The sequence below is a fragment of the Triticum aestivum genome, chromosome 6B, assembly GCF_018294505.1.
Source record: "Triticum aestivum cultivar Chinese Spring chromosome 6B, IWGSC CS RefSeq v2.1, whole genome shotgun sequence".
Classification (NCBI taxonomy): domain Eukaryota; kingdom Viridiplantae; phylum Streptophyta; class Magnoliopsida; order Poales; family Poaceae; genus Triticum; species Triticum aestivum.
The window spans coordinates 700,461,147-700,469,409 of NC_057810.1; the positions used below are offsets into that span (position 1 = coordinate 700,461,147).

The following is an 8,263-nucleotide window of genomic DNA, read 5'->3' on the forward strand; positions in this document are numbered from 1 at the left end:
GTTATAGCATGAATAAAAGACAATTATCATGAACAAGGAAATATAATAATAATACTTTTATTATTGCCTCTAGGGCATATTTCCAACACATTTTCCACACCCTCGGGATAGGGGAGATTGGTATCCTAAATCTCGAGAAATTCTCTTGAGCCCTTAAGCTATGTCGGGTACGAATGGAAGGATCCATCGAAGTTATTGGCAGGAATGGAGAACCCATTTTATGAATCGTACCTCGATGTGTTTTATGCTCCATAAACATCATTGTAGTAATGGTGCTTGCACCCCCTTTTGGAACAAAGGCTCATGGGATCAAGCCAAAGGAGATCACCCGGTTCATTTTTTGCAGTCTCTACGAGGAAAAGGTGGAAGCCTAGAGAGGCAATGAAAGATAATGCATGGAATTTTTTGCTACTACTTGGACTTGGACTTTATCCGGGAATTTATCACCCTCTCAGTGTGGCTTCGTAACAACCCCCTCTACAAGGATGTTGAGGATGACATTGTTTGGAAGCTAACTTCGAGTGGCCACTACTCCATGACCTCCGCCTACCATGTCCAATTCTTGGGACTGGTCCACACGCCCAAGAAAACAACAATATGGAAGCTATGGGTGCCTTTGAAGGTCAAATTTTTTGCTTGTCTTGCAATCCAAGATAGGAATTGGACCGCGGACCACTTCTCCAAGAACGAGTGGTCACATTGTGGACTTGGGCCCCTATCCAAAAGAGAAAACAGAACCGTGTCACACCTTTTCTACAAGTGTCACTTCACCTTGAAGCTCTAGGGGCTTCTCAAGGATTAGCTTCAACCCTATGCAATCAACATTTCCACGTGGGTGGTCGAGCGATCCACCAAGGAGTAGTGGATCTCAATCTTGGATTTACATATACCACACCGCAAGCAATGACATCGATCATCGTGCTTGTTTTTCTTTGTTTCTTCACTAGTTTTCTTTGGGTTTTCAGTTTTTCAACATTTCTTCACTGGTTTTCTTCATTTTTTTATTTTTTATTTTTAAACACATGTCTATTTTTTCAGTACATATTTTACATTTTTAGTATCCATGTGGATCATTTTATTGATACACATTGAACATTACATTTTCCAAATACATGGTGTATATTTTCTTCCAATACCTTTTTTTGAATACATGGTATTTTTTTCTAAAATACAGGTGGATTTTTTATAATGGGAGAATATATTTTTAAATGCTTAATTTTTTATTTTAAATGTCACGTACATAATTTTTCTTGGTACTTAGCATTTCTTTATACTGCATAAAAAAATTTACATTTTATAAATACTTGTTTAAATACCATGGTATTTTTGAAAACACATGTTCCTTTCAAAGTATCACGTATCTTTTTCGAATGGCATGTGAATTGTTTTAAATATCATGAATATTTTTTGAATGTCATGAACATTTGATTTCAAATGGTATCAACATTCGTGGAATCAACATTTTTTAAATGAGCAGTTGACTTCTGAAGATTTAAATAAAAATAAAAATAAAAATAATGTAATGAAACAAAAAAAATATGAAAACTTGCGCTAGGTTCCCTCACTCGGTGGCCGGCCCATTTCGGTGAGACAAAGCCCCTCCCTTTCAGCATGGGTTTTGCGGGAAACGAGAGGAGACAAGTGGGCTAGAGCCTGAAGCAGATGGGCCGAAGAATCAGTCCCGGCGAGGCCGTTAAAACACATCCTATCCACTCTGATTTCTCTGAAGAAAACAGTAAACACATCTGGCCACTGATTTCTCTCCAAAAAAGAACTTGTGCCAGTGACGAAGCAATTCATCCCAAGTGCTCCCTCCGTCCCAAAAAATGTCTCAAAATAAGTGTCTCAACTTTATACTAACTTTAATATAAAATTTCTAAAATTTAGAAACTTATTTGGGGACGTAGGTACAAAATCGGATTAACAGTACAACTCCAGCTATTTCTTTTGTAAGTATTGGGGTCAGTCGGATCGGTGCTACTAATCAATGCACTCACATAGTAGTCTGAACAAATTTTGAAATCACAGAACATATTCTGAAAATGCGAACATTTTTTTAATGTGTTAAAAAACTAAACGGTAATTTTTATAAATTCCGAACAGATATATTAAACACGAACATTTCTTGAAATTTGGAAAAAAAATCTTACAAAAGGATTTCTTTTGAAAATGAAAAAAGAAACCGAAGATAACCGGTAAAATAAACTCAGGATAAAAACTTGAACCTGAGCTGCTAGATGGGCCAGACTACTTGATGGAGTGATCGTTTTTATCTTGTCAGAGGCGACAAGTGGGCCAGAGCCCGAAGCTGATGGGCCGAAGAACCAATCCCTGCCAGGCCGTTGGAAGACATCTTGTGCATTCTGATTTTTCTGAAGAAAAAAAACAAAACCATACATGGCCACTGACGAAGTGACGAAGCAGCTCGTCTTACGTATCGTTTGAGAAGCTGCTGCCCAATACCAGGATAGCACCCAACGTTGGAGAAGACAGACGTGGACATGTTTGATCCCAGTAGGAAGAGGACGAACCCTGTTTTTGCTAATGAAACTGATAAGTCAATTGGGTCAAATGATCTGAACAATAAAGTCATGATTTTCAGCACACAAAAAAGGCAACAACAAATTTATGACTGAAACAAGTGTAAATCCTAGAAGACCAGGACCTCTGTTATCTAAATAGAAGAAGAAAAGGGCCTTAAGAGCCCTTCCGGGCATATGTTGCACCGGTCACATTATCCAATAATGCATCTAACAACGAGCTTTCTGGAAACTTGATGGTGTTTAGGAAATTATACAATACTACAAGTCGAACGATGTAAGAATGCTCAGTGCAGCTCGGAGATAACTAACAATAAGCTACAATTGTTCATGCCGTTTTTAACTACAAAGGAAGTGTCCGCAATTAAGAATACTGTAGTACCAAATGAGAGTAGATGACATCATAATTAAGGGTCTTCGTCATCAGCAGACTACTCACCCATCATGTCAACCTACAATAGCGAAGCACGTCTCCAAGTTGTTTTAGCAGACTTTGAAACAAACACATTAAATTTAACAAAATAGACAATTTGATGATAGCTAATTCTCTCAAGCAATTATTTCAGTCAAAGTTCAGTATGCACACAACTATGTTCAGTTCACGCAAGATTTAGACAAAAGCAGTCACATATACTTATCCTAATGGGGATCTCAGATTCCTCACCGTCTACGAAGTACGCTGAGCAGGGGGTACCCATGGACGGACGCGGCGGCGCTCATTGTTGCTGGGACGGCGCGAAGTAGGAAGCATCGACGGCCTTCTCCAGCCGCAGTCGAGGTGGGGAGCCTCTGCCGGATCCCTCCAAGGCTGCCCGATGGTCGGTGCCGACGATCCGTTGGAGGCAAAGCTCATCCATGGCGGCCGGAGCGGAGCCGTGGTTGCGGACTAGGCTGGTGGCGGCGAACGGGTCCGTTGCGGGGCTGGAGAGCGATGGGGAAAAGGGAAGCAAGGTGGAAGCCATAGGCGGCAGATCCGGGCTGCGTGAAGAGAGGTAAGGGAAGGGCGGCCACCATGGACCGGCGCAGCGACAGGAGGGGGTGGAGGGACATAGATCAGCGGCTGTGGAAGGGCGGCCGCCATGGACCAGGCAGGGGTGGGTGTTCGTCTCGCCGCCGGTGGGGATGCAGTGGAAGAGGGGCGGTCGTGTTCTGTGAGGGAGAGAGGAGCTTATCCGCCTGTGTCTGTGTAGTGAGGGAGTGGAGTGTTTGCTCCGGTTGTCCAATTTCTTTGTTTATTTACGGCAAGTGTTTACAAATCTGGTTCGGTTCGTATGTTAATGGTTAATCTCGAGGCCAACTCCAACGCACAATCCCAAACGGACGTCTGTTTTCTCCAGATTTCTGTTTTCTCCGGATTTCTTTCGTTTGGGGTAGCAATGGGGTCGTGTCTGACTAAATTTGTGTTTGCGCCGGCAGGGCACCCAACGTGGGACGCATCCCAAACGAACAACTCGGGCCTACAGCTCACGCAACACACGCAGTCACGTCGCGCAGCGAACGTCGTCGCACCCCGCCGCCCGTTGTCATGCCGTCGTCGCCCGCGACCTCGCCACGCCGCCCGCAGAAGCATCGTTGTCGCACCCTGCAGAGCCCCGTGTACGCCGCGCCGCCCGCTACCGCGCCAGCATGCACGCCCCGCCGCCCGCAGCGCCCGCCGTCGCCCTGTCGCTCCTCGCTAGAGCGTCGGCCCGCCCGCAGCCTCCTCGCCTTGCTCCAGCCACGTCCCGCGCCCGGTCTGGGAATGGAGCAGAACGAACGCGTCCGGGACAAAAAATAGGGATGCTCGCACGCGTTGGGACGATGCATGTGTCTGTTTATCCCCAAAGGACGCGGACGGACAGGATGGGGTCTAGCGTTGGAGTCGGCTTGAAGGTTTTATAATATCTTATCATTATATTATTCTATGTTGTATTATTATTTGAATTTTAACTCTAATGTATTACTTAATATGATCATATGACATATTTCAAGACAAAATTAGCTGTCAGTGGACTCGAAACTGAATGATGATAATGTAAAAATCGACACTGATCCCACGGATTGTGTGATTTTGGATAGACTCCCTAAGAATTTACCTACATCAAACACATCATTAAACCTTGAGCTTAACTTGGCAATAGTTTCTTCTTTCACCATCTTGTGCACCAACATGCTTGATGATGTCCCTTTGTTGTAGTAAGCCACATTTTTTGAGATCATTTTGTGCTCTAGCTAATATACTCTTGTGTTATTAAAATTGACATAACTGCGATTTCGCAGGAGTGACGGGAAAAAGCTATAATCATTATCATATTAGTTTAAATTTGAGACAAATAAGGAACATACTAAAGAATGATGAAGACATGGATGATGATTGCTTTAATATTGTTGTGCGTATATTAGCATAGCACGGTGTCTAATTTGTTGGAGACATTCCAGTTCACTACATGGTTGTTTGGTTTCTAATTTCATGCACTCATGATGCGATGGTGGGCTACATTTTCCATTACACAGGGTGATTATTTACACCATAGTCATTTCTATATACGTTGCACATAGTATTATTTTTTAAATAACAATGATGTATAATGCATATGTAGGATTATATTCGACTGAGGAGGCAAATTTTGGACATGTTTTGAAGTAAGGGAATGAAGCTCTAAACAATATCTTAGCCATGGAACGAAGCATTCAGATTGCATCAATACATGAAACTTTAAGAGAGAATCATCGTCAAAGAACAAATAGTAGATATTGTTTCTTAGTTGTTTTTTCCAAATATTTTTGTAACTAATTATAATACATTTATGTGACTGTGAATTTATGTGAAGACATAGTAGTAGTGGCACTGTACTGTAGTTGGCCTGGCCAGTACAGTGCTGCTCATGCTTAGTAGTGGCATGTGTGCTTAAATAATTCACCACCGACACTTGCGTCATTGCGTGCCCCGGGTCTCAGCTCAAGTACATAAGGCGCATACTCGTACAGTGGGCTTAATTAGTAGTAGTACAGTACTATGATGTTTTGTTAATCCTAAACAGTCGCCATCCTAAAGAAAATCTTACTACCACTAGCTGATCTAGGCAGATGGAGACCGGCGAGAAAGGGAGATGTCTGGCTTTCATTGGTGGCCGCAACGCAGTAACTTGGTCCTGGAGGCAACGTGCTCGTCACTTAGTCTGAACAAATTTTGAAATCACAGAACATATTCTGAAAATGCGAACATTTTTTTAATGTGTTAAAAAACTAAATGGTAATTTTTATAAATTCCGAACAGATATATTAAACATGAACATTTCTTGAAATTTGGAAAAAAAATCTTACAAAAGGATTTCTTTTGAAAATGAAAAAAGAAACCGAAGATAACCGGTAAAATAAACTCGGGATAAAAACTTGAAGCTGAGCTGCTAGATGGGCCAGACTACTTGATGGAGTGATCGTTTTTCATCTTGTCAGAGGCGACAAGTGGGCCAGAGCCCGAAGCTGATGGGCCGAAGAACCAATCCCTGCCAGGCCGTTGGAAGACATCTTGTGCATTCTGATTTTTCTGAAGAAAAAAAACAAAACCATACATGGCCACTGACGAAGTGACGAAGCAGCTCGTCTTACGTATCGTTTGAGAAGCTGCTGCCCAATACCAGGATAGCACCCAACGTTGGAGAAGACAGACGTGGACATGTTTGATCCCAGTAGGAAGAGGACGAACCCTGTTTTTGCTAATGAAACTGATAAGTCAATTGGGTCAAATGATCTGAACAATAAAGTCATGATTTTCAGCACACAAAAAAGGCAACAACAAATTTATGACTGAAACAAGTGTAAATCCTAGAAGACCAGGACCTCTGTTATCTAAATAGAAGAAGAAAAGGGCCTTAAGAGCCCTTCCGGGCATATGTTGCACCGGTCACATTATCCAATAATGCATCTAACAACGAGCTTTCTGGAAACCTGATGGTGTTTAGGAAATTATACAATACTACAAGCCGAACGATGTAAGAATGCTCAGTGCAGCTCGGAGATAACTAACAATAAGCTACAATTGTTCATGCCGTTTTTAACTACAAAGGAAGTGTCCGCAATTAAGAATACTGTAGTACCAAATGAGAGTAGATGACATCATAATTAAGGGTCTTCGTCATCAGCAGACTACTCACCCATCATGTCAACCTACAATAGCGAAGCACGTCTCCAAGTTGTTTTAGCAGACTTTGAAACAAACACATTAGATTTAACAAAATAGACAATTTGATGATAGCTAATTCTCTCAAGCAATTATTTCAGTCAAAGTTCAGTATGCACACAACTATGTTCAGTTCACGCAAGATTTAGACAAAAGCAGTCACATATACTTATCCTAATGGGGATCTCAGATTCCTCACCGTCTACGAAGTACGCTGAGCAGGGGGTACCCATGGACGGACGCGGCGACGCTCATTGTTGCTGGGACGGCGCGAAGTAGGAAGCATCGACGGCCTTCTCCAGCCGCAGTCGAGGTGGGGAGCCTCTGTCGGATCCCTCCAAGGCTGCCCGATGGTCGGTGCCGACGATCCGTTGGAGGCAAAGCTCATCCATGGCGGCCGGAGCGGAGCCGTGGTTGTGGACTAGGCTGGTGGCGGCGAACGGGTCCGTTGCGGGGCTGGAGAGCGATGGGGAAAAGGGAAGCAAGGTGGAAGCCATAGGCGGCAGATCCGGGCTGCGTGAAGAGAGGTAAGGGAAGGGCGGCCACCATGGACCGGCGCAGCGGCAGGAGGGGGTGGAGGGGCATAGATCAGCGGCTGGGGAAGGGTGGCCGCCATGGACCAGGCAGGGGTGGGTGTTCGTCTCGCCGCCGGTGGGGATGCAGTGGAAGAGGGGCGGTCGTGTTCTGTGAGGGAGAGAGGAGCTTATCCGCCTGTGTCTGTGTAGTGAGGGAGTGGAGTGTTTGCTCCGGTTGTCCAATTTCTTTGTTTATTTACGGCAAGTGTTTACAAATCTGGTTCGGTTCGAATGTTAATGGTTAATCTCGAGGCCAACTCCAACGCACAATCCCAAACGGACGTCTGTTTTCTCCGGATTTCTGTTTTCTCCGGATTTCTTTCGTTTGGGGTAGCAATGGGGTCGTGTCTGACTAAATTTGTGTTTGCGCCGGCAGGGCACCCAACGTGGGACGCATCCCAAACGAACAACTCGGGCCTACAGCTCACACAACACACGCAGTCACGTCGCGCAGCGAACGTCGTCGCACCCCGCCGCCCGTTGTCATGCCGTCGTCGCCCGCGACCTCGCCACGCCGCCCGCAGAAGCATCGTTGTCGCACCCTGCAGAGCCCCGTGTACGCCGCGCCGCCCGCTACCGCGCCAGCATGCACGCCCCGCCGCCCGCAGCGCCCGCCGTCGCCCTGTCGCTCCTCGCTAGAGCGTCGGCCCGCCCGCAGCCTCCTCGCCTTGCTCCAGCCACGTCCCGCGCCCGGTCTGGGAATGGAGCAGAACGAACGCGTCCGGGACAAAAAATAGGGATGCTCGCACGCGTTGGGACGATGCATGTGTCTGTTTATCCCCAAAGGACGCGGACGGACAGGATGGGGTCTAGCGTTGGAGTCGGCTTGAAGGTTTTATAATATCTTATCATTATATTATTCTATGTTGTATTATTATTTGAATTTTAACTCTAATGTATTACTTAATATGATCATATGACATATTTCAAGACAAAATTAGCTGTCAGTGGACTCGAAACTGAATGATGATAATGTAAAAATCGACACT

The 8,263-nt window shown here is 44.7% G+C and overlaps 2 long non-coding RNA genes across 3 annotated transcripts; both read right to left on the reverse strand.

The window, feature by feature from the left end:
• Nucleotides 1-2,064: 2,064 nt before the first annotated feature.
• LOC123139542 (uncharacterized) lies at nucleotides 2,065-4,237 on the reverse strand. The gene is made up of 2 exons (XR_006469598.1): nucleotides 3,205-4,237; nucleotides 2,065-2,532 (listed from the first exon to the last, which is right to left on the reverse strand). It is a non-coding gene; the product is annotated as an uncharacterized lncRNA (long non-coding RNA).
• Nucleotides 4,238-5,965: 1,728 nt separating this feature from the next.
• LOC123134968 (uncharacterized) lies at nucleotides 5,966-7,462 on the reverse strand. 2 transcript variants are annotated; one of them, XR_006465787.1, is made up of 2 exons: nucleotides 6,899-7,462; nucleotides 5,966-6,226 (listed from the first exon to the last, which is right to left on the reverse strand). It is a non-coding gene; the product is annotated as an uncharacterized lncRNA (long non-coding RNA). The 2 variants fall into 2 exon arrangements; XR_006465786.1 differs by having other exon boundaries at nucleotides 5,966-6,235.
• Between the last annotated feature and the right edge of the window lie 801 nt (nucleotides 7,463-8,263).